The 27,295-nt window shown below is 44.6% G+C and overlaps 1 protein-coding gene and 1 non-coding gene across 4 annotated transcripts in view; one reads left to right on the top strand and one right to left on the bottom strand.

The window, feature by feature from the left end:
* The window catches only part of STK32B (serine/threonine kinase 32B), a 405,448-nt gene that overhangs the window by 135,216 nt on the left and 242,937 nt on the right, over positions 1-27,295 (top strand). The gene's annotated exons all lie outside the window — the stretch shown is intronic.
* TRNAC-ACA (transfer RNA cysteine (anticodon ACA)) lies at positions 3,846-3,918 on the bottom strand. Its single transcript has one exon. It is a non-coding gene; the product is annotated as a tRNA-Cys (tRNA).

The raw sequence follows: 27,295 nt of genomic DNA, 5'->3' as shown, positions 1-27,295 counted from the left end.
TGGGAGAGAGGGAGAGAGAGGGAGAGCGCTCTCTTGCCTCTACTTATAAGGGCACTAATACCATCACAAGGGCTCCATCCTCATGACCTGATTATCCCCCAGCCACTCTGTCTCCCTCACACAGGGGACTAGAGTTTCAACATATGAACTGGGAGAAGGGGACATAAACATTTAGCCTACAGCACAGGGAAAGTCCCATCAAAGTGCAAATCTAAGCCCACCCCACCTCTGATTAGAATTCTGCAATGGCTCCCCAAAGCCCACAGAATAAATGTTTCTTCACAACCTGGCCTCTGATATTATGTTAGTCCCTCCTCTGGACACCCATGCCTGCTCCTGTCTTCGTGCATTTTTGTTCCAGTCACACTAAGTGATTAGTGGGACCCATCATTCATCTTGTCGTTTTGATCCCTCCAGGCCTTTTGCACTTGCTGTTCCTTCTGCCTGGAATACCGATTCCTCTTTCTTCTCTGTGAGAACGTCTGCTCTTCCCCCTACAAGTATTCATTCATTAAATAGACATTTATTTGACTCTTCCTGTGTATCAGGCACTGGCTTAATTTCTTAAAAGAGTTTTTTTTTTTTTTCAATTTTGCTTGTAGTTGCACTGGGTCTTCATTGGGCTTCCCTGGTGGCTCAGACGGTAAAGAATCCACCTGCAACGTGGGAGACCTGAGTTCAATCCGTTGGTTGGGAAGATCCCCTGGAGGAGGACATGGCAACCCACTCTAGTATTCTTGCCTGGAGAATCCCCATGGACATGAACAGAGGAGCCTGGCGGGCTACAGTCCATGGGGTGGCAAAAAGTCGGACATGACTGAGCATTGCTGTGCGTGGGCTTTCTCTAGGTGTGATGAGCGGGGACTGTTTTCCAGTTGCAGTGTGTGGGTTTCTCATTACGGTGGCTTCTCTTGTAACAGAGCACAGGCTCTAGGTGTGTGGGCTTTAGCAGTTGCGGGGCGGGAGCTCAGTACTTGCAGCTTGGGAGCTCTAGAGTGCGGGCCCAGTAGTTGTGGCACACGGGCTTAGTTGTTCCGCTATATGTGGAATCTTCCCGGACCAGGGATCAAACCCGTGTCTCCTGCATTGGTAGGTGGACTCTTATCCACTGGACCACTAGGGAAGTGCCCCTGTCTTAATTTCTTAGGGTCCAGAGAAGAAGAGGATCCTTCTGCTCCTGCCCTCTTGGAGTTCATGGGCCAGCAACTACCTTCTCCTCCGAGCTGCCTCAGGGTTGCTGCCCACGTGATGGCAGGTAGTGCTTCCTTCTGGACTCTATTGCAGAACAAGGCAGTTCAATCACATTTATCTGCTTGTACATCTGTTTCCTCCATTAGTGTGAGACTCTTGGGGATTGGGGCCATGTCTCATTCGCCTCTGTAGTCTCAGCATCCACAGTGTTCAATAAATTAATTCTTTCAGTGTTTGTTAAGGATCTGCAGCATCTGTGCTGGCTTTGGTGATGGAACAGTGAGCAAGATAGTCACTCCCGATCTTTACAGAGCTTACAGATGAGAGAGGACAGACCCTTTAACCAATTTGTGTTTCTCTGCTCTTTTCCTTAAGTAGTCACTGTCCTTTGGGGGCCTGGGTAACTTAAAAAATATAGAGATAGCAAATGGCCACCATGTCCTGGGGGTCAGAGACGGGAAATGCTCATGGGGTTTTCTCAATTCCAATTAGCAGCATCTTCTTTAGTCTCCATCACCATGGCAACTCCCTTACTAGAAGGAAGCAAGAGGTGATGCTGACATGTCCAGGGTCCTTGTCTCACCTTTTACTATTCAAGGATTTGTCAGTATCACTGGTCACTTGGTTTGTGCTTTCAAGATGTCAGATTTCCCAAATTTTACTTTTAAGTGGAATAGGTTTGTTATCCCTAAGGGAGTGAGTGGGGATTATAAAATGTCCCAGCTCCATTCTGATATCCAAAGGGTCAGCATTGAACTGTGGAAAGGGAGGGATGAGGAGCTACAGATTGTTCCATGAAAAACCAGGCTGGAGGCAGGGTAGAATTGGGCGCTATGTCAGACAGTTCTTGTGAGTGAAGGGGGGGGGGTGGTCCATCAATCAATCAGGAAGGGCGTGGAGTTTGCAGAAGGTCAGCGGGAAAGCCAGGACTCCCTTGGACTGGCCAGTGGTCTTTGGAGCCCTCTGCTTCTCCACCTTCCAACCCCCCACACAGTCCCTTCTGGTGCCCGTTTCTCTGACTCTTTCTTATACTTCCCATGGTTTTTCTGTAATTAGGGCTCTCCTTGGTCCTTGGTGCTCATTAAAGTCTTCCCACACTTTATCAAGTGGTCTTAAGATCCATGTCTTAAAATCTTAGTAACACTACCCTATTTGGGTCATCCATGGTACGTGGCTCTTTTCCTATTTTAGCCTGATCTAAACCATCTTACAACACTTCCCTAGTAGCTCAGATGGTAAAGCGTCTGCCTGCAGTGTGGGAGACCTGGGTTCGATCCCTGGGTCGGGAAGATCCCCTGGAAAAGGAAATGGCAACCCACTCCAGTACTCTTGCCTGGAAAATTCCATGGATGGAGGAGCCTGGTAGGCTATAGTCCATGGGATCACAAAGAGTTGGACATGACTGAGCAACTTCACTGGTTCAAACCATCTTTCAAGGTGGATGTTCTTGTCTTCAGTTTACAGTTGGAGAAGCTGAGGATGGGTGGGTTAAATAACTCGTGCAAGATTAAGTAGCTGACAGGAGGTGGCATTGGGATTAGAGGCAACAATATACCAGGAAATGGTTAACAACCAGCAGACCAAGGGGACACAATGCAAACCCTGATTTGTAGTGTCAGCCAATTCCCATGGTGTAAATATTCCCATCATGGTCTGCTGTAGACTTGGTGTATGTGTCTTCCCTGGATTTATATGTTTGAAGCCTAATCTGCAATGGGATGGTGTCAGGAGGTGAGGGCCTTTGGGAGTTGATTAATTCACGAGGGTGGGGCCTTCATGAATGGGATTAATGCCCTTATAAATGCCCCCATGGAGCTTCCTTACTCACTCCTTCCCCTTCTGCCTCGTGAAGACACAGCAAGAAGACAACTATCTATGAGCCAGAAGGCTGACCCTCGCCAGACCTCAAATCTGCCCACACCTTGATCTTGATCTTGGACTTCCAGCCTCCACAGTTTTGAGAAAGGAATTCCCATTGTTTATAAGTCCCCCAGTCTATAGTACTCTATTACAGCAGCAATAACAGTCTAGGAAATGGTTTATACCAAATTAATTGCATGCCAGCCAGCTTGCAAATTTTCTGAAAATTCAGCAATTGTCATGAGCCAGTATAAGCCAGCCCAGAATAACCCTGATAGGCCCAGGTCTAACACCAAAGCATTTGCTCTTCCTAAACTCAACTTCTAGGAGCCAGGCTCAGGGATAAGCCTCATAGTCTGAAGGTGAATGAGCAATGAGAGCGATGCCTTGAGAGGAATTAAAAAGAAGAAATACAGTGGTTAGATATTGGGTAAAGCCTCAGTTTCTTCATCTGTACAATGGGTATAGTACCGCCCTCCTTTCCATGCTTTCTGAAGTCCAAATCAAATGTGTACCTGAAAGGTCTATGGAAATGATATATTTGTTAGCAAGATATATACATTCTTACACTTCCTTCTGAGAAAAACTGTGGGTAATAACATAAATCCCGTAAACAGTTTGTGTGTATGAAGTTTCTGGTGGGAGGCAGGGAATGCAGTTAAACATGAAAAGTGAAGTGGCTCAGTAGTGTCTGACTCTTTGTGACCCCATGGACTGTTGCCTACCAGGCTCCTCCATCCATGGGATTTTTCAGGCAAAAATACCAGAGTGGGTTGCCATTTCCTTCTCCAGATCTTCCTGACCCAGGGATTGAACCTGGGTCTCCTGCATTGTAGGCAGACGCTTTACCATCTGAGCCACCAGGGATGTCCTTTATCATGTTGAAGATTTAGAAATCTGCCTGCAATGCAGGAGACTCTGGTTCAATTCCTGGGTCAGGAAGATCTACTGGAGAAGGGATAGGCTACCCACTCCAGTATTCTTGCGCTTCCCTTGTGGCTCACCTGGTAAAGAATCCACCTGCAATGTGGGAGACCTGGGTTCGACCCCTGGGGTGGAAAGATGCCCTGGAGAAGGAAAAGGCTACCCACTCCAGTATTCTGGCCTAGAGAATTCCATGGACTGTATAGGCCATGGAGTCACAAAGAGTTGGACATGACTAAGTGATTAAACATGTAAGGATTTCGGTAAAGATGAGAGAGTCTCAGTGACAAGCAATTTTATGTTAAGCTCTATCCCCAAGAGATACAAAAGTTGCATTAGGATATAATACATTTGGGAAGAGTGTATTCACTGTAGTGAGCTTAATTAAATTGGAAACCATGGTGTCCTTGTTCCTCATTTTTGAAAGTCACATGGCAGCTCCCCATTTTCTTCCAGCAGTTGGGCACACACCCACCGCCAGTCCCTACTTCTGGTCTTTTGCACTGATGTTTCCTCTGTTGGGACAACTTCCTGGGGACACCTGCAGGGCATACCCCTTCACTTCCAGCAGGTCTTTCTCCTGTTTGAGCTCTTTCTCTGACCACCCAATTTAAAACTGTGAGTTCCTCTCTACACTGGCGGCTCCTAACCTTACAGTACATGATCCATTTTACTTATTCATCTTCTTTATTTTCTATGCCTCATTTAAACACACACACACAGACACAAAGGAAGGAAGGAAGGATTCCAAAAGGGCAGAATCTCTTGCATTTCCACTGCTCCCTCCCAGGGCTCAGGATTACGTCTTGGCATTAAAGACGTGAAGTTACATGGCTCACTAAGTAACAGCTGAATGAGGGATGGAATGAGTAAATGTCCCGTCTCCCCTACATAATGTGCAGGGAGCTGTAGGTGGCGACTTCCTTGGTTCTTCACTCCCACTAATCCACACTGACCTGGAAACCAAAAGTGAACCCTTTAGTCTTCTAAACCCAGTAGAAAGGATTTTGCTAATTTGGACACATGGGGTTTCACCCCTTACCTGTGATCCAGAGTAAAGTGTATGAAGCTGAGAAGTGGAAGTGACCTTCTACATTCTGGTGGATAACAGTGGTGGCTGCTCTAATAGCGAACTTATATTAAGCACCTGCTGGGTACCTGGCATTGCACTGAGTGCTCCACTGGGGTCATGCCATTCATCATTCCTGGGGCCCTGTCAGCTGGCTCTGGGCCTCTCCACTTTACAAAGACAGCTGAGGCCGAGGGGGGTTAGGGCTATAAACGAACAGACTGTGCATCAGACTGGGGCTCTGCACGAGCGCCCGCTGTCCTTGGACTCATGAGTTCATTCCTCCAGTACGTATTTATTGAGTGCCTGTTATGTGCCAGGTATGGTCGTAAGTGCTGATGATATGTGTAAAGCAAAAGGCATGGCTTCAACTGCGTGGAGCATCCCTGTTCCTGGTTTGGACAGGAGACAGGCAAAAATCCAATAATTATTAAAATACGGACAATTCAAGATACTGGCGAGTGCTGGGAAGAGGGTGCATGTGCCCAGGAAATTGACATTGTGGAGGAAGAAGAAGCATGGCATTGTCTATGGCGTCAGGGAGACTCCCCAAGTTAAGTGGCACCTCATGGATTTCCTGGCACCCATTGCCCACAGCAGGTCCCCAAGGCAGGCATTATTACACATGGGGAAACTGAGGCTTGGAGAAGCTTGAGTGATTGATTGTATAGGGCCTCACAGTTAACAGGAGAGAGCCAGGATTCCTGCAGAACTTAGACTTTCCAGAATGTTGCACCATCTACATTTTTCTAGCTGATGCAAGAAGAGTTGTTTGCAATTGTATTAGAATTTTGAAGAGAAAACAGACCTATCTTTGGGATTGTATCCACTCACTTCAGATTTGACACTTTCCTTCTCTGGGTGCTGTTTCCTCCCCTGTGGCCTGAAAGGCTTAAACTCTATCCCCTGGTCCTTCCCTGGTTTCCATGGAGACCTGGGGCCCAGAAAGTTCCTTAGAGGTTACTCGGGCCTGATGAGGCTGAAAGTCTAGGGACTTGGTCTCTGTCCTGCCTCATTCTGCATTCATGTTTCTTCATATTCTACATGTGGCTTCATTTAAGGAAGAGTTTCTGCTGCTTGACGATGTTGACAGCCAGCAGCCTGAGTCCTCTCTCCTGCTCTGTGAGTCGGGGATTGGACCACCCGCAGCCTGCTTTGCGGGCTGAGAATGGGGCCCAAGCACAGCCAACTGTGAGAGGCAGAGCAGAATGACCCAGGCTATGTGATCAGATGCAAAGAATTACGGGCGTAATGAAACTACATCACAGTGTGCAAAACCAGAGGCAGCACGTTTATGGTTAAAGAATGTTCTGTCACACACTCATGTTAACTGCTGTACCCGGGTCAGTGACGGGCACCACAGGGGACAGGAAAGGATGCCTGAACAGGCTCCCCAGCCACACTCGGCCCCCACCCAACCCGGAGCCTTGCAGTGCCTGAGGAAGTCAGGAATTAGGGCCAGACAGAGGAGAGGCACAGAAAACACAACGTCATTATTGTCAACTCTCAGGAGTGTGTGCTTCTATGATAAATAGCCGCTTGGGCTTTTGCCCTGAGAACTGTTTAAGAGACGGTGGTAAATGACAGTCTAAGTGCACCCTGCTCATGAGGGGCAGGGTGGGAATTTGCAAGGTTCTCAGTCCAAAATGATGATCCTTCCTTGGAAAACACATCACAAATGACCTTGAGAACCATGCTTCCTGATATTGGATCTCCAGGGAGACTTGTGCTGTGCAAAACTTTCAGGGGACCATGGAATCTTCACACTCTCCTGCAACACAGTAGTTTGGTCCTCAGATGTTCCTGGCTGCCCGTGAGAGCTCTGTGGACCATCATTCCCCTCTGTCACTCCTGATGCCCCGTCTACATGTGACCCCAACAGTGTGTTGGCCCCTTCTTTCTGCTTGTAAAACTTTGCCTCTGCAAGACTCAACTTCATTCCCCTGCTTCCCACCTCTCAGCCCATTCCTCGCAATGTATCATGAGCTGTCTTCCTGTGCTAGATGAGTGAAAGAGATGCACTGAGCATCATTATCTTGGTCTGTAGATGCAAAGACTTACATCGGTAAGATGGAGCGGTTTCCCCAGCGTCATCAGACCGTGAATTCGGGGAGTCAGTATTTTAACCCCTATCTGTCTCATTCCAAAGCCTGAGCATCTCTCACCGTTTCCCCTGACTCCCCACACTCCACGGAAGCCTCGGCCACCATCCAGCTGGTGCGGATTCTCAACAGGAATCACAGGTGTGCATGTTGCTTCTCTGTGAACCCTCTTCTGACTGAATTTCTGAATTTCAGGGTGCCCAGCATGGACCCACCCACGGCTCCCGAGGGACTTCTTCACAGGTGACATTGTGTTTTTCATTTTCATCCACATTTTAACAGCCACGTGTGAAACTAGGAGATATCTTTTTTTTTTTTTCAAACTTTAAACGTTTTATTTTGTATTGGGGTATAGCTGATTAGCAATGTTGTCGTAGTTTGAGATGAATATCGAAGGGAAACGCAGCTATACATACACATGTATCCAGTCTCCCCCAAACTCCCCTCCCATCCAGGCTGGCACATAACATTGAGCAGAGTTCCATGGGCTGTACAATAGGTCCTTATTGGTTATCTATTTTAAATGCAGCAGTGTGTACATGTCTGTCCCAAACTCCCTAACTGTTCCTTCCTCCCATTTTCCCCCTGGAAACCATGAAATGATTCTTTGAGTCTGTGAGTCTCTGTTTTGTAAGTTTATTTGTATCATTTCTTTTTAGATGCCACAAATAAGGGATGTCATATGACATTTCTCCTTCTCTGACTTACTTTACTCTGTATGACACTCTCTCGGTCAATCCATGTTGCTGCAAATAGCCTTATTTCATTCTTTCTTAGCGGCTGAGTAACATTCCATTGTATGTGTGTGCCACATCTTTTTAATCCACTCCTCTGTCAGTGGACATTTAGGTTGCTCAGGAGAAATATCTTAAAAGGTGGTGCAGAAGGAGCATTGTTCTCAACACTTGTGCAAGAAGAGATTTCTGGAAGTTTGCTGACTTGGAAGCCCAATGTGTTTGCTGGGTTGTTGACACATTGAGCTGGAAACCTACAAAGGCAGCCAGAGTCAGAAACCCTCCTCTCCCAGAGCCATCCCCTCTGAGTGTCTCCATCCAGAGCAGAATCCCTTGCTTCCTCCTCTGGGTCCCCGCAGCACATGGCTGGTGCTCTCGGTGATCCTTCTCAGAGTCTGTCCGGTGATTGTTCCATCTGACCATCTCAAAAGAGGGTTGTGGCTCATTCATTCACAAGAGGCCATCCTGGACCATCAGCTTCATCCAGCTCCCAGACTTTCTCTGTCACATCACCCTGTTTTATGTAGAAAGCACAGCTCCTTGCTGCCTCTGGTGTTTGCTCATTTCTTTATAGATTATTTTTTCTCAGAATAAATATGAGCTCCCTGAGGCCAGGGTTCTGTTTATCTCATGTGCTGTGTTTCCAGGATCTAAAACCGGATTGGGCACAGGTGGGCACTTGATAATCCATTTGTGGTGTTGAATTGGATGGTTGCACCCAGTCCACGGCTTGGAACATAGTCCTTTCTCGGTGGATGGGAGAGAAAAGGGAGGGATGTGTGGAAGAAATGGGGAGCCCGCTTGTTCTCCCAGTGTGTTCTTGAGGGTGGGGACCGTGCCTTTTCATCTCTGCATCCTTGGCTTCCAGCACAGAAAACACATTTTGCGTGGATGATAAATTACCCCCAGAACTTGCTGAGTTTAATATGCAAACATATGTGCCCCAGCAATGGAACGATGCACTTAAGTGCTTCTTGATCTCAGAAATCCTTTTTGGCTTTCATTTTTAATTATTTTCTCCATAATTCACAACAGAAGTGTATTTTCCTTTTGATTGGCAGGGCACATACCTTTGATTTGCCAATATATTCTTTGGGATGGGTCTAAGGCCATTGGCTCCGATGGAAATGGGGAAATAAGGCATTTATAAGATGTATTTCTATCAGATGTATGTTTACGCCAGCCTTCTTGTTGCTGCCTCCCCTTCCTCCATGTCTTCCTTCTTATGCTAGCAGCCTGGCATTCCCCAAGCACATTTCAACCAGTAAAAAAAAAATGTTGAAATGACCTTGGAAAGTGTTTGTCCACTTTTCAGATGATAAATTGATTCTGTGATGTCCTGGAGAAGGAGGTGGGAGAGACCCCATAGAGGTCCCTCATGGTGATACGGTCATCATCTTCGTATTTAAAAACCACCTGTGTATAATGGGCTTAACATTTCTGCATCAACTCCCTTTTTTTATTTAGATTAACTTGATCTTAAAAGCTTGGTAATCATCCTGTGAGTAAAAAGCTGTATTCTGTTGTCTTAAATAGAAGGCAACCCTAAGAATTTATACCTTGAAACTTACTGTGTCATTAAATTCTAACTAAATACTGTTGCCTGCCAAGGTGGTGAACCTGAGACCAGGTCTTTTGTGGCTTGAAATGGAGACTGACAAGTCGTAGGAGAGTGTGGAAGAGAGGCTGGCATCAAACTCAGAGTTTCGCCTCAATATAGTTAAGATGGAAATGCAATCAGAATTGGAGTAAGTGGCCCTTTGCTCTGCATTTGATGGCGTTCAATGTCACGCCAGAGACACCTGGAACCATCTCACAGGTAGCACTTGTGATACAAGGCCCAGACCCTCAATGATACTTCTCTGTATAAACACTGTGCACAGCAGGAATTCTAAACCAGCCAGACATCAAGATCTCCCATTGTGGGAATTCCCTCGTGGTCCACCAGGTACCCCTCTGCAAAGTTCTCTTACTCTTCCCGTTTCCTTCTCCTTCTCTCTTCTTCTATTCCTTTTCTATCCTACAGTTTTGCTCCCCAAATTACTTAAAGTGACAAATTCTTTAAAATTGAGGATAAGATATATTGTTATTAAGCGAAAAAACCAAAGGAAGAACCACTGTGGGAGATGTAGCCGATGAAAATTTCACGAGGAATAGTCCAAGTTCATATAAACACATGGCTCCATGGCCTTGAATCAGATGCTCTGTGTTACTAGCAGCGATGGAGGGTGCCATGGCAGACACGAACCCTGTTATCTCCATGCAAACCTCTTCAGAAGCAGCAGGTATGCAATCTGTCAGGACCTGAGTTGGCTTCTTCCTGTGAGCAGGTGGGCTTGAGAAATGACCCTTATCCTCAGGTCCTTGGGACGAGAAGTTATGCCAAAGTAGTACTTACTGGTTCAGGTGCATACAGGGGCACACAGGAACTAAATGAAGAAAGGGGTTGGGTCTGAGGAACACTGGGGTGTGGTGGGGAGTGTGGCCGACAGAGACTGTGGCTTTAACACATCGTCACCTGTGTAGACTGTGCAGATGAGGGTTTGTGGGTGGAGCTTACTGGAGGTGCCCAGCTCTGTATGTCACCCACTGTTTGGGGCTGACCGTCTCTCATCCCTTGCCATCCTCTTGGTCTCACTTGACTACATGGCATGATGGTGGTGAACCAGTGGTTTTCAGGCTGAATTCTGTGACATCCCTTCAATGGCTGCAGGGAGAGATGAAGGTGTGATGCAAAGGGTCTTATGGCCACAGCCCTTCTATCTGTCAATACTCTTAATTATTTTTTTTCAGAGCCAGGTCATCATCATTAATTATCCTGTTCATTTACTTCTTATCCTGTTTATTTCCTTCTTCCTCCAAAATAAATGCATCATTTCTGGGCCACCAGAACTTGATCATGAAGAGTTCACTCCAGAAATATTGGTAAAATGGAGGAATACTTGAATGATGAGTGAATATATTCTACTTTTCCAATAGTTATGGGGCTTCTCTGGTGGCTCAGCTGGTAAAGAATCCTCCTGCAATGTGGGAGACCTGAGTTTGATCCCTGGGTTGGGAAGATCCCCTGGAGGAGGGTATGGCAACCCTCTCCAATATTCTTGCCTGGAGAATCCCATGGACTATCATGGGGTCACAAAGAGTTGGACATGACTGAGCGACTTTCACTTCACTTCCAAGATCTATACCTCTTCACTAGTTCCCTTGTTTAGTTGCACTGATAACCTTAAGAATGTTATCCTTTCCTTCTTGTTTTTTCTAACAGTTTCTTTATTTTTGGAGTTGACTTTGAATTTTATTAGATGCCTTTGGAAGAATCATCAAGATGCTTAGATGTTTGGTTTCCCTGACTTGAAATCTGGTTAATTATATTATTAAATATATCAGAAGTGTTTCATCTTAACTAGAATAAATCTCACTGTTATGTTTTGTGGTAGAATATGTGTTGTCACTTTTTGAGGAAATAACAATGACAAAATAGCAATATCTAAAATGCACTAATCCTTTCTGCATGTCAGTTTCTCTTTAAAATGTGTTATGCCGTCTCATCCAAACCACTCCTGTGATAGACTATTCATACTTCACTGACTGGGAACTTCATTGAATCTATGTTAAAATAGGTGCATGGTGCCCAGCAATGGTTAAATGTCAAAGTTAGCTATTATGATGCTTATAAAACTTTCTCTGCTTCCATGATAATTTGCTTAAAATATAAATTCCTTGAAGTCAACACACTGGAATAAAGGGTTTTTTTGGAAACATACTATGACACTGCATTTCAGAATGTGACCATTTAACAAATAGTCTCTAAAAATGCCTCTTTCACCACTTTCTCACCAGGCAATTTCAGAAGCAAAACAAGATGATCTCTTATAGTTGTTTTAATGCATGTGTCTTTGATTCCCAATAAGACTGCCTTTTTTTTTTTTTGCAGAAGATTATTGGGCATTTGTTCAATAAATTCTTTCTGAGTGAATACATGAGTTGTGTCCTGAAGGACAAGTGAAAGAGAGCTGCTATGCTTCAGTCTCTGGGGGACTGATTGGTTTGGGCAGGAGGGAGGGTAGAAATAGACCCCACCCACCTCCATTGCAGGACATTCAGCCGCATAGCCCAAGAGTCCTCCGTGGGTCATGTCTGTTGACCATGCCAGCATCATCATCTATTGACCATGCCAACATCATAGTCTATTCCCAGGAAGAGGCAGGGTTTCAGGGAGCAAAAAAGAAGAGGAAGGAGGTGCCAGTTAAAGGGACCATGTGTGGAGAGGTGCCTCGCATCCAAACTCTGTATCTTCTCTTTGTGTTTAGGTGAGAGACACGATGAAAGATCCTAATTTTCTTTCTTTTTTTTTTAATTGGCCACACTGTATGGCTGTTGGATCTTAGCTCCCCGACCAGGGATTGAACCTAGGCCCTTGACAGTGAAAGCTCAGAGTCCTAACCAGTGGACCACGAGGGAATTCCCCCAGTGGGAGATCTTGATGTCCAACTGGTTTAGAATTCCTGCTGTGCACAGTGTTTATACAAAGAAGGTGTATCCTGTCTCTCCCTCCCAATCCTGAACTTTTATATGAGGTGCAGTGAGAGGGAACATCAGTCTAAAGCACTCTAACAATTTCCATTTTGCCAGCACTCTTGAGCTTTGTATCAGGAATAATGAGATGTCTGAGGAACCCTGAGCCAGTCACCAGTTTCAGGTCTGGATGTTATGCTTAAAGGCATCTCAAGCTTTACAGAGACCCTGTATGAGACGTTCAAATGCAGATGAGTGGCCATCCGCCTTTCTCAACCACACATCCGGGGAGCATCCGAACATCAGGCATGCAGTGAGTGCTGTTTAATTTAAGGATGCGTGGCGGTGATTCGTGCAAAAACAGCTCAAGTGAGGCAGGCCCACGTATATCAACATTGTGCGGGGAGTAGAAAGTCTAATAAGGTATAGAGAGGAGCGGTACCATGGGGAAAATATTTTAATGAACTATTTAATGAATGAATAATAACATTTGTTATTAGCATATCTTGGTTGCTATGTGACCATACACACCTGAATATTTGAAAACTTATTAGTAGCCTATGTGGTTTGGAACTGGTGTCTCTAATCTTGCTTCTATTATAAATCAGCTCCTCAAAAGCTTCATTTTACCTCTCTGAATTGCTTCATGTTCCGAATTAGTGGAGCTCACCTTAATAAGATTTTATTACGCGTCTTGAAATTAAATGTTCTCTTCTCGTCTCTTTGACTGAACTTGACAATGTGATTAAATTAGTTAACCTCACATTGAGCTCTACAAGTACTAGGCTCTTTGGAGCCAATCTCCAGCACCAATGGTTTTAGACACTTATCTACGCCTTTGCACGTGCTGTTCCATTTTCCTGAATTTTCTCTTAACCCTGTTTGCTTGGTGAACTCCTGCTTGCTCCACCAAACCCTGCCCAGTGTTCATCTGTGAAACCTTCCCTGATTCCATCTGAGGGACACCTTTCTTTCCTTGTTTTTTTAAAGTTTATTTTATTCATGTATAGTTGATTTAAAGTGTTAGTTTCTGCTGTACAGTGAGGTGACTCTGTTATACACACACATGTGTATATATATATTCTTTTTCATATTCTTTTCCATTATGGATGTTGAATATGGCTCCCTGTGCTATACAGTAAGGCTTTGTTGTTGATCCATTCTTTATATAATAGTTTGCATCTGCTAATCCCAGACTCCCAGTCCTTCCCATCCTACCCCTATCCTCTTTGGCAACCACAAGTCTGCTCTCTATGTCTGTGAGTCTCTTTCTGTTTTGTAGGTAAGTTTATAGGGCTTTCCTGGTAGCACAGATGGTGAAGAACCTTCCTGCAGTTTGGGAGACCTGGGTTTGATCCCTGGGTTGGAAAGATCCCCTAGTGAAAAAAATGGCAAACTACTCCAGTATTTCTTGCCTGGAAAATCCCATGGATGAAGGAGCCTGGCAGGCTACCACCCATGGGGCTCCAAAGAATCAGACATGACTGAGCGACTTCACTTCTTATTTGTGTCGTATGTTAGAATCCACATATAAGTGGTATCACATGGTATTTGTCTTTCTTTTTCTGACTCACTTAGTATGATAATCCCTAGGCCCATCCATGATGCTGCAAATGACATTATTTCACTTTTTATGGCCGAGTAATATTCCATTGTATATATGTACTGCATCTGTTTAATCCATTCATCCATTGATGGGGATTTAGGTGGGTTCCATGTCCTGGCTGTTGTGAAGAGTGCTGCTATGTGAGTGATGCTATTCTTGAACTCAGTGCTTGGATAGAAGTTTGTTTTCCCTGAAGAACTGGAATGTATTTTCATTCTCATAATGAAAATTGTGTGTTTGGCTGTGTCATCCTCTCCTCTACGATTGAAAGAAAGTTCAGAGCTAAACCACCTTAAAGAGGCTACATGATGTCTTAAGAAGAGAGAACTCCCAGACAGGTAGGCCTGAATTAGAGTCTCAGGCTGAAGGATTTGGGATGACTGATTGAAACTTAGTTTTATCATCTGTAAAACAGGACTAATGTCTAGTGCTTTAGTTTGAAATCTATGTTATTAAATGTCACAGAGATCTTCACACACTGAAGGACGTTCATTCTTCAGTGTGATTTGTGTGTTCATTTCCTGCCTTATTTCGATCAGCATTTCTCTGCTGTTTTTTTTTTTTTTTTATTGCCTTGCTTTCTATCTGAAATTAAAATTCCTCAATCCCTAATCTCTAATTTTATCACCATTTGTTTTCCATGTTTATGTTGTAAGTCACCTAAAGTCACTTGTAGGACTGGCCAAGACATACTGAAATAAGCTGTTCTATTTTTAAAGTGGTTGCAACCTTCCCACATCGTGTGTGAGGGACACATGGCACCCGGGCCCTCCCTTGCTGCTTTTCTCCTCCAGGGTTGGGGCACTAGAGCAGATCCACATGGATATGGAGCCAGATGGGCAAGTGCTGTGTCACTAATATATTGGCAGAATCCCCCCACCTTATCGTGTGGTGCTGCCCAAAGCAGGTTTGGAAAGCTTGGCTTGGACTTGAGTCTGAATTGGAAACTTCTTCTTCCAGCTGAAAGCTAGAGATGAGGATCCAGAAACCCAGATGCGGCTGCAGAACTGAGTTATGACCAGTAGGCCCTGAATATACTGAACCAAGTAGCCTCTTGGTGATTCAGACCTTACTGAGCATCAGATCATTCTGGTGACTTTGCCAATGATGGATGCGGGGACCCCACTCAGTGGGGTGTAATTGAGACGAAACCGAAGCCCAGGCATCAGTGAGTTCCCAGGTGAGTCTAAGATGCAGCCAGGTTGAAACTGCAGAGCTGCTAGCCGCTCAGCCCTAGGAGGTGTAAATTAAATGGGTGCAGGAAGCAGAGGCCAAACCCGTCCTGGGACCCTGTGGATGGAGGAACAGCTGGCAGGAAGATACGCACAGGTTGCTTTTTGAGGTTCCACAAATGGATGAGAGGGTCTGAGCAATTGGGTGAGCCTCTCCTCCTGTGTTAGGGAGTTGCAACTGAGTGGGAAAGCAAGAAGTAAAAGTGTCTCTGTTTGTAGATGAAGTTTCTATATATCCAATCAATAGAAAATCCTAAAGACTCATCAAAAAGCTGTTAGAGCTAATAAATGAATTCAATAGAGTCACAGGATACAAAATCAACCTGCAAAAAATTAGATGTGTTTCTACACAATAACCAAAAACTCTGAAAAAAAAAAAAAAAAAAAAAAGCAAGCAAAACTATTTACAATGGCAACTTGCTACAGAATCAGAAGTGCCTGCCTGGAAGTTTACACCCCTTCCAGGTGACCCTCTGGCCATTGACCGATGGTCCCAGGACTGTGAGAGCTCAGCTCTCTCGCACTGAGGAATGTGCCCTCCGGAGCTCCCTGCAGGACCAGGCTGAGGCTGTCTTTGCCTGATGTCATGCCCATTACTTTCTATCCCACTGGTCTCCCAGGGAGCACTCCTTAATGAATCACTTACTGATGAATCCACATCTCAGGGTCTTCTGCTTCCGGAAAATCCTAAGAATGGTGCTTATCTGAAATAGGAACTCTGTTCCAATTGTAGAACTCTGAAATGGGCAGTGTGGGGAGCAGAACAAACATGGTCTTTGGAACTTCTGGTTCCCCCATCTGAATCTGTGTTCATAGAAAAATGGTGATAAATGAATGGCCGAGAACTCTAGAGCTGGACAGGGTCCAAGAGTTTAACTAGTGAGATTCCCATAATTCATTTCAGGAGCATTTTATTGAATATGTGCGTGCTGTGCTGAGACTGTGATGGGCTGCAGAGGGGGAAACTGAGGCCCAGAGAGGGGGTGTGGGTCACAGAGCACATGAGTGATAGTGACAGGACAAGAACCCAAGACTCTTGGTCTTTGTGCAAAATATAGTTCTAGTTCTTCCTCCTTCTTGGTGGCTGTAAGTGAGGCTGGGGTTCTTGAGTCTCTTCTGCCTTTGCCTTGTCTCCCTCACTCTCTCCGAAGACAAGGCAGTGTCCAGGGCACATGAGTCATGGAGGAGGAGGAGTGTGGCCCATGGGCCTGATTGGACTAAACTAGACTATGTTGTCAGTGGCTGGAACCCTGAGGGTCTCTCTGGATGGCTTCTCTACCTTTGCAGTCTCTGCTGATGACAGGGACAGTGTTTTCTTTTTTTTTTTTTTTTTTCGTAGATGAGCTGTGATTTCAGAGGTTTGCTCTTGGAAGGAATAGGTAGAGAATCTGGTGGCAGTGATGATGGTGGTCTGTGCTTGTTTGTGTTCAGTCACTCAATCATGTCTTTGTGATTTCATGGACTGTAGCCCACCAAGCTCTTCTGTCCATGGAATTTTCCAGGCAAGAATTCTGGAGTGGGTGGCCATTTCCTCCTCCAGGGGATCTTCCCAACCCAGGGATTGGACCTGCATCTCTTGTGTCTCGTGCATTGGCAGGTTGACTCTTTACCACTAACACTGCCTGGGAGGCCCCCTGCATGTGACTCAAAGTGAGAAAACCTAGAATTGTGTCGAGCCCTTGTCTCTACTCTGGGCCTTTGGGGAGAATCTGTCCTGTCTTAGAGGAAGTCTTTCCTGATGACTCTCACTTTTCTTCCTCTCTCCATCAGAAGATGTTGGGACATGAGTTTAGGGTGGAGTCCTGAGGCAAAGGAGTAGAAAAGGGAGCTGGAGCTGGCTTTAATTCAAGCCATCTGGATTGTCTCTGCTTAGGTCAAAGGAATATACTTAGCACCAGGGGGCCCTGTCAATCCAGTCCAAGAGGGGCCAAGACTTCCCAGCTGGGAATTGGATTGAAAAGCTTTATAGTGTTCAGCCAATGGATTTAGTCTAGAGTGTCACCTTTTCTGTTTTCTTCTCAAATCTGTGACAAGGTTTGAGGCTAGTTATAGGTTCTGGTCAAATATTTTCCCAGGTCATCATGCCTAACAGAAAAACAAAACCTCCAACTTGCCAGGTGGCTCAGGGGTAAAGAATATGCCTGCCAATGCAGGAGATACAAGAGATGTGGGTTCGATTCTGGGGTTGGAATGATCCCCTAAAGAAGAGAATGACAACCCACTCCAGTATTCTTGCTGGGAAATCCATGAACAGAGGAGTCTGGAGGGCTGCAGTCCACTGAATCTCAAAAAGTCAGACACGACTGAGCACACACACACACACACACCAAACCAACCGTCTTATAATTCCAACAAAAACTATGACTTTCTTCTCTCACAATAATTCATCAGAACTTCCTCTGACTCCCGAGTTTCCTTCAACCGGGGATGGCTCTAACAGTTGGGCAGGCAATGGCTCCCATGTAAGGGGATTTGTAGTAGCTTCCTGCCAAATATTCACTTTCAGTAGCCCCTGCTTTTGGCTGCCCCTCCACTGAGCTGCCATACTTCTTGGAGACAATAAGGGGGTCAGTAGTGGACAATGGCTATTGCTTGGAGAGATTGTCACAGCTCTCTAGTCCTGAGCTCATAGCAGAGACATTACTTCTCAGGGGTGGTGGCTGGTGGCCTGGCAAGGGAGAGCCCTGGCAGATGGAGGGGCTGGCAAATGGAGGCCTCGGTAATTGAAATGACTGATGGTGAGTCAAGCACACACGAGCAGAGTGGGAACAGCTGTGGAGGGGGAGGTGGAAGGCCCATCTGTGGAACCTTTCCAGAAACCCAGATCTGTTTCTGCAGAGACAAGACAGCATTCATCAGAACCGTTCTGCCCCCCTGAAGACAGACACACACACAAGGAAGAGGCTGAGCCAGGGCCCGGGAAGAAGAGGAGGTTGGGGGTTGGGCCTGGGGTGCCTTCGTCTTTGAGTTTCATTGGCTATATTCTCTGCTTTCTCTTTTCTCTTTAATTCCCTTTATATTGTTCATTCCACCTGGGTCACAGTGCCATTGCAGGTTCATCCCATTCTTGATCCACTTGATTCTGAACTTCTTTAGATGGTTCTGATTTTCCATGTTGATGGGTTGGCAAACTGACTCATGGAACAAATCTGATGTGCCTACTGTTTTTGTAAATAAATTTTTATTGCCACACAACCATGCTCATTTCTTTATGTGTTGTGTGTGGCTGCTGTCACATGACCAAGGCAGAGTTAAGTAGCTATGTGTCCCACAGACTGAAATATTTACCTCACAGCCCCTATCCTGACCCCTGTCATCTCCCATCTGTCTCCATCTTCTCCAACTTCCTGGAGAACTAAAGCCTCTTTGATATGCCCCAGGCTGATCCTGCCACTTATGCCAGCTCAGACTAGTGAGAGCAGAACCAGAATAAGAAATAGGCTTTTATTTTTCTAGCCATGTGACAAAGAGAGGCCCATGTGACATTGGTTGTGTATTTGTTGTCTCTCATCTGGATACTTCCTTTAATTCCTTCTTCTTTTTTCTCCCTCCAGCTCCCCACTTTTTAATCCCCAATTCCTTTTATGTACATTTGTTCAAAAACAAAACATTATCTGAGTTGCTATGAGTTGCTATGATGTTACAGGCAGGATATCGGTCAGGATGGGCTAAGCTATGCTGCAGTAACAAACAGCCCCCTCTTCTCACGGTCTCTAAACAGCAAAGGTCTGTGTGTTGTTCGTGCTACAGTTCATCCAGCCTGGCCTGGCAGAGGGTCCTGTTTTTCACAGGGATCCAGGCCTGTAGGTTGATGATATATGGAGATGTATCATCCATGGTGGGCCAGAGGGAAAGGAAGCTCAGCTCCCAAACAAGAAACATCCATCTCTGGTCACAGCTCAGGGTGAGTTACAGGGCTCTGTCCAATCACAAGGGGGTCGGGAAACGTGTTTCTACCACGTACCTAGGAAGGAAGGAGAACTAGATATTGTTGAGTAGAATGAATGATAATCAAACACTGGTGATATAGAGATAAATAAGAATAAATTATGATCTCTGTTCTGGAGGAGAACCAAGTGTCACACATGATTTATTGAGTTCTTACTGTATACACAGCATTTTGTAGTTGTTATGACCTTTGATCTTCACACCAGTCATGAGAAATTTCCCCACTTACAGGTGAGAAAACTGAGCCCCAGCAAGACTAAATGACTGAATCACTCATGGGTGGGACTTTTAGGCATAATTCTGGCTTCAAACTAGAGCTCTGTCTCTGATGCTACAAGAGCCCCCAGGCTCCCTGGTCAAGCTCTGTCTTTGAATTCCCACCTGTGACTTCCAATGCCTGGTCATTGAGGTGGGACAGGAAGGAAGATCCATTTAAGAATTCATTGGTCACCTCATGGTGGGTTGGAAAGAGATGAGAGAGTCTAATCTTGGCTTGAGTCATCCAAAGCAATCCCTTCCACTTAATATGATTGTGTTGTTCAGTGTCTGACCAATTATTGTGATACCTCACTAGCAATCTTCATTAAATTGCATTTTCAGAAACTACTTCCTCCCCTCTGTGAGATGTTCATGACTTTCCCTCCCACACTTACCCCACAACCTCATTGCTTTCAAGGGGAAAAAACCCCAATGTCTTTGATTAATTTTCAAAGTCCAGCCCAGTTGGGTGCTTCTCCTCCTCACGGTCCCTCCTCCTTGTCCATCATGCTCTCTCTTTCTCCCAGCATCCACCCCTCAGTGCTTCTGTAGAACAAGAGGTTCAGGGCAGAGGAGATGTGTGTCTGGACTGAGACATTGACAGGAAGATGGATAGAAGGAGAGAGAGATTGGGAGATTAGGTTTAAGAAAGACAAGTTTACATTTCTTTTTTTTTTAATTTTATTTTATTTTTAAACTTTACAATATTGTATTAGTTTTGCCCAACATCGAAATGAATCCGCCACAGGTATACAAGTTTACATTTCTTGATGGAGGCAACCTACAGTCAAAATTCTGAAGACGATGAGAGGAATAACAGTGTTCAAGAGAAAAATCTCATGAAATTGCTTTATTTCCACCCATTCTTATGTTACAAGGAGGCAAAGACGGGCCTTTCTTCCCCTTGTCTCTTGCCTTTTTGACTTTTTAGAGAACTGACTGCGTTATGTGTAATTCACCATGTCACTCGATAAAAGGTTGTTAAATGGAACTGGACAGATAATGACCATATAATAATCATAGTAGCCATAGTTTACATTGAACATCTATCAAGTGCTGGTCTCCATGCTAGATCCTTCATCTGCATTATCGTACCTTTTTATCATAAACCTTTTGGAAGTGGCTGAGTGCCGAAGAATTGATGCTTTTGAACTGTGGAGCTGGAGAAGACTCTTGAGTGTCCCTTGGGCAGCAAGGAGATAAACCAGTCAGTCATAAAGGAAATCAATCCTGATATTCATTGGAAGGACTGATGCTGAAGCTGAAGCTCCAATACTTTGGCCACCTGATGCGAAGAGCAGGCTCATTGGAAAAATTCCCCACCTGATGCTGGGGAAGATTGAAGGCAGGAGGAGAAGGGGAAGACAGAGGATGAGATGGTTGGATGGCATCACTGACTCTGGATATGAGTTTGACAGTGAAGGACAGGGAAGCCTGGTGTGCTGCAGTCCATGGTGTCATAAGGTGTCAGACACGACTGAGCAACTGAACGACAACAACAACATTCTACATAGGAGAAAATAGTTTGGAAACTTTAAAGAATTGTGCAGAGTTGAAAGGCTAAAAAGAAATAGAATCAAGTTGTGGCCCCTCCCAAAGGTCCACTTCCAAAACCCAGACCATTTCATCTTTGCCCCAAGGACAATATGTTTGTTCTTACTTCTCCAAGGACAATATGTTTCATGTTGCTGCTGCAAGGAGTTTTGGTCAAATATGTGAATTTTAGAGACTGACTGCCTGATGTGGGTGTAACTTCGCGTTTCCTAGAAGGCTTAAATTATGCATCATTGAAGCGCTTCCATTGGAAAGTTAAAATGTCAAACACACGCCCACAGCTCAGCACATACGTAATCTAGCAGCCATTTCCTTGAAAATAGCATCTTGTTACAAAGGCATAATGTCGCTGACTGAATCTCCAGCCTACGTATGCAAATGTAGGTTCTCTAAGTGCATTTGAGGAAAGAAATGGAGTCTGGTTGGGGCCAATGGCTTGAGCGCTGAGACATCCCCCTTCCATAGCTCCAGGCATGGGTCACCTAACAAAGAGGCCAATTCAGCACTGCAGTTCAGCAAAGATGAACATGGGGTGACCCCTGGATCACTCTGCAATGAGCCATTTCCTTCTTTTCAGGATAGCGAGCATGTCTTTTCAAGTCATCTCACCATCCTGGACCTCAGTTTCCTCATCTGTTCAATGGATATAATAATTGTGCCTGCTTCATAGGATTGTTGCAGAGGTTGGACAATAATACATAGATCTGTATAGTCAAAGCTATGGTTTTTCCAGTAGTCATGTATGGGTGTGAGAATTGGACTACAAACAAGGCTGAGTACTGAAGAATTGATGCTTTTGAACTGTGGTCCTGGAGAAGTCTCTTGAGAGATCCTTGGACAGCAAGGAGATCAAACCATCCATTCCTAAGGGAAATCAACTCTAAAAATTCATTAGAAGGACTGATACTGAAGCTGAAGCTTCAATACTTTGGCCACCTGATGCAAAAGAGCCAACTCATTGGAAAAGACCCTGATGCTGGGAAAGATTGAAGACAAGAGGAGAAGGGGACGACAGAGGATGAGATGGTTGAGTGGCATCACCAACTCCATGAACATGAGTTTAAGCAAGCTCCAGGAGATGGTGAAGGACAGGTAAGCCTGGTGTATGCTGCAGTCTGTGGGATTGCAGAGTCAGACAGGACTGAGTGACTAAACAACAGAAAGTGCTCAGAGCAATGAGCCAGCATTCAATGAATATTAGTTATTTATCATCATCATTCATTATCACAGTGCAGTCAGTTCACTCTGGAGTGATCACTGACTTTGGTGTCTGGTAGCTTGCAGATCAAATGCCTGCTCTGTTGTTTATTAGTCGTGTAGCCTCAGACAAGTCCTTATGCTTTCTGAACCTTAGTTTCTTCAATCTTTCTAAATGCTAGGTGCACTGCTAAGCACTTTTAATGCTTTCTGTCAGCTCCCAACAATACCAGGAGATAGATTATAGATTAAGGTTCAAAGAAGTTAGGGATTCCCTGGTGGCTCAGATGGTAACTAATCTACCTGCAATATAGAAGACCCAGGTTCTATCCCTGGGTCGGGAAGATCCTCTGGAAAAGGGAATGGTTACTCATTCCAGATTCTTGCCTGGAGAATTCTATGGACCGAGGGGTCTGGTGGGCTATAGTCTGTGGGCTCCCAAAGAATCAGACACGACTGAGCAACTAACACTTTCAGAGAAGTTAAGTGAATTGCTCAGTGTCACACACCAGTAGTTGGTGGAACCCGATTTAAGCCCAGGTCTTTCTGTCTCCAAAGTTCTTTCTCTTAACCACCTCACTAAGCTACAGGGGTTGGAAACCCTATGTCAGAGGGTACTTGGGAGGTCTAAGCAAGATCTGAAATGTCAAATGCCAGTTAACAGTGGTTAAAATGAAGTGGTGCTCAAATATCCTAGTAGAAATATTTTATCATTATGATTATGGACAATAGCCACATAGCTGTCCCACCCCTCTTTTCCCCTTCCCCTTCCTCATCAAGCCTTTCCCAGGATGTCCTAACCCATTGTGCGTATCTTGCTTTTCACCTCGCCTGTCCTTACGCCTGCATGACAGCCCAGGCCTGTCTGCTCTAGCCTTCTTGTCCTGGGCCCTGCTATCCTTTCTGCTCCACCATCTCTGTATGTTCGCACCTTAGCTGGTCTTACATCAAAAATCCCAAACCCTTCCTTTTCCTTGGAGACTTTTCTTGCCCTCACCTCAGACTAAACCTGAACTCCTGTGCTTTTGCATTCTTACAAGTGTGTATCATGAACTCCACTTGGGGCTTGATTGACTTGCCAGTCATTCCCTTGTTAGACATTAGACTCCATGAAGGCAGAGATGGGAAGTGGAGTTCACAGTCATGTGCCCAACCCTGCAGTAGCCACTGGTGGATATTCAACAGCAGATAAATGGGCATTTAATACAGTCTTAAATCTGTTCCTTGGGACATAGTAACACATTACACAGTGTACAAGAGTGTATTTTGATTAAGTAAGCTTTAGAACTTCTTCTTCTATCTCCACTCCAGGAGTCATGTGAAAGGTGGTGTGCAAAGGCTCTGAGAAAACCATTTTGAAATTTTTTAAGCCAGTGAACTCACTTGCCCATTGACCAACCTTCCCCACTCCCACAAATACCCATTATTCCTCAGACCTCTTCCGTGGGTTTCTTGTAAGAAATTAAAAGTGAAGGCTATTCTGGTCCAGTGCTAATGGGTACAATTTGTAACTCTGGTAGAGAGAGAGAAATGGAGAAAGAAATGGTAACCCACTCCAGCATTCTTGCCTGAAAAAACCCATGGATAGAGGAGCCTTGTGGACTTTGGTCCATTGGGTCATAAAGAGTTGGACAAGACTGAGCACAGACAGAAGGAGAGCTTCCCCCAAACTTGAAGTGTCTGGATGTAGAGCTGCCACGTGGGGAGCAAGAGTAGCATCAGCAACCACCAGAAGTGGCCTCGCCTACAGTGGGGTGACCGGAAGGACCAGCTCCCCTCCAGTGACAGAGCTCAAACCACAGGAGGTCACCATGCTGTGCCCACTGGCTTATGAGATTCAGGCGGAAGAGGGAGGGAGATGGAGATTGACAGCTCCGATTCCTTGCAGAATCTGGCATTTATTGGTTTGTTTCTTTGGCGAAGAGAATTCTCCATCTCCTACAGGCCAGGTTTCCCTTGCATTGATTCACTCACGCTGCATAATGACCCTATGAAATAGGCATCATTCCTTCCCAGAGAGAAATAAACACAAACAAACAATCTTGTTTCACTGTTTAAAATGCAAGCCTGTTCATTTGAAACTTAAACAAATTTGCATTTTAAACTGTAAAGACAAGCAAGTGGGAAGTCTCCCTGATTTTCAAAATTTTTTTCTTGAACTATAGTTTATTTACAATGTTGTATTAATTTCTGGTGTTCAGCAAAGTGATTCAAATATTCATGCACACACACACACTATATATATATATATATATATATTCTTTTTCATATTCTTTTCCATTATGTATTTTATTTTTTATTTATTTATTTATTTATTTTTTTGGAGGCTAATTACTTTACAATATTTTATTGGTTTTGTCATACACTGACATGAATCCACCACAGGTGTACATGTGTTCCCCATCCTGTTTTTTCATAAGATATTGAATATAGTTCCCTGTGCTATACAGTAGGACCTTGTTTATCTATTTTATATGTAGTAATTTGTAAGGAGATCAGCCCTGGGATTTCTTTGGAAGGAATGATGCTAAAGCTGAAACTCCAGTACTTTGGCCACCTCATGTGAAGAGTTGACTCATTGGAAAAGACTCTGATGCTGGGAGGGATTGGGGGCAGGAGGAGAAGGGGACGACAGAGGATGAGATGGCTGGATGGCATCACTGACTCGATGGATGTGAGTCTGGGTGAACTCCGGGAGGTGGTGATGGACAGGGAGGCTTGGCGTGCTGCAATTCATGGGGTCGCAAAGAGTTGGACACGACTGAGCGACTGAACTGAACTGAACTGAATTTGTATCTACTAATCTCAAACTCCTAATTTTTCCCTCCGCCACTCGTTTTTCCCTTTGGTAAATGTAAGTTTGTTTTCTGTGTCTGTGATTCTGTTTTGTAAATAAGTTTCATTTGTATCGTATTTTATATTCCACATATAGTGTTATTATGTATTTCTCTTTGTCTTTCTGACTTACTCCACCTAGTATAGTAATCTCTTAAATCCATCCCTATTGCTGCAAGTGGCATTACCCCATCCTTTTTTATGACTGAGTAATATTCCATTATGTTTATATACCAATCTTCTTTATCCATTCCTCTGTAGGTGTACCTTTAGGTTGCTTCCATGTCTTGGCTGTTGTAAATAGTGTTGCTATGATCACTGGGGTGCATGTATCTTTTCAAATTGGAGTTTTCTCTGAATATATGCCCAGGAGTGGGATTGATGGATCACATGGCAACTCTATTTTTAGTTTTTTAAGGAATGTCCATATTATTTTCCACAGTGGCTCTGCACAATTTACATTCCCATCAACAGTGTTTCTACACTGTTCCATTTTCTCTGCACCCTCATCAGGGCTTGTTATTTGGAGACTTTTTAATGATGACCATTCTGACTGGTGTGAAGTGATGCCTCACCATAGTTTTGATTTGCATTTCTTTGATAATTACTGATGTTGAGCATCTTTTCATGTGCCTATTGGCCATCTGTATATCTTCTTTGGAGAAATGTCTATTAGGTCTTCTGCCCATTTTTTGACTGTTTTTTTTTTTTTGCTGTTGTAGTTATTGTTAGTGAGTTGTATAAGCTCTTTGTATATTTTGCAAATTAAGCCCTTTTTGGTCACAACATTTGCAAATATTTTCTCCCCATTTCATAGGTTGTCTTTTTGCATTGGTCTCTGATTTTGTTTTTAGTTCAGTGAATAAGGCTTTTAAAGATCATTTTATGAGCTACCATTTATTTGCTGTCTGCCGTATTATTTCATTTTTGTGACAGCCTTGGGAGGTGACATTACTGTCCCCTTGTACCTGTGAGGAAACTGAAGGTGAGAGTGTGATGATAATTCATTCATTATCCTTGGAACAAATGGTTATTTTGTCCCTACTGTGTGCCAGGGAAAGTGATAGAGTTAAGGCAGGTGGTCCTACTTAAAGATAATATTACTACTAGTCTTTCTTAAATGTACAGTGTGCATCACGGACTCTTCTGGTGTGCTATACCCCGAATGTTTGTGTCCTACAAAATTCATCTGTTGAAACCTAACCCCAATATGCTGATGTGTGCAGCTGAAGCCTTTAAGAGGTGATTAGGTCATGAGGGGGCTTCCCAGGTAGCACTAGTGGTAAAGAACTCACCTGCCAATGTAGGAGACATAAGAGATGTGGGTTCGCTCCCTGGGTTTGGAAGATCCCCTGGAGGAGGGCATGGCAACCCACTTGGGTATTCTTGCCTGGAAAATCCCATGGACAGAAGAGCCTGGCGGGCTACAATCCATTGATTGGCAAAGAGTCGGACACAACTGAAGTGACTCAGCATGCACTCAGCGTAGATCATGAGGGCAGAGCCTCATGAATGAGATTAACGCGTTATACAGGAGACCCCAGAGAGCCCCCTTGGCCCTTCTACTACATGAGGATGCGGCAAGAAGAACATCTGTGAACCAGATACCAAATCTGTTGGAAGCTTCAGCTTAGACTTCTGCTCTCCAGAACATAGAAGAATAACAGTTTGTTTTTACTGTTTAAGGCCCCTGGTCCACAGTGTTTTGTTACAACTGCCCCAGCCCATCAAGACATAGTATTTTCTGCAAGTCATCCTTTTTAATCCTCACGATTAGTAAGGAAGTAGATGGGATTAGTGTTCACATTTAACAGATGGAGAAACTGAAGCACAGGATTCTGAAAACACTTGTCCAAAGTGGTGCAGCTGCCCGTGGCTGACCAGGATCCGGCCCCAGGCAGTCAGGGTTATTTGCTAAAGTAATGCTCAGATGTGACACCTCACAAAATAACCAACTCTTCCCTACAGCCTGGGGCCTTGCTGCCAGCCTAATAAAGAGCTCTTGGAACATAATTCTTGATCTTCTGTTTTAATAGGGTCTGTGTGGACCATAAAAGGTACAAAAGCTGTGGGTGAAACCCAGCCCCGCCATAATCCTTCTGAAGAAGCCACCCATTGGTGGCTTAATCAAAGTCTTGTGGCGCCCCTGAAGTCAAAATGCCCTCGACACGCTGTGATTTAATCCAAATGCTCCCATTCTGTTATCTTAGCAAAGGCCACTGGGTGATCTCTCCTGCATTTGTCATCACCCCTTAAAACATGATATAATT

The sequence above is a fragment of the Bos taurus genome, chromosome 6 (genome assembly GCF_002263795.3).
Source record: "Bos taurus isolate L1 Dominette 01449 registration number 42190680 breed Hereford chromosome 6, ARS-UCD2.0, whole genome shotgun sequence".
Lineage (NCBI taxonomy): Eukaryota > Metazoa > Chordata > Mammalia > Artiodactyla > Bovidae > Bos > Bos taurus.
This window is presented reverse-complemented; position numbering and strand designations above follow the sequence as displayed.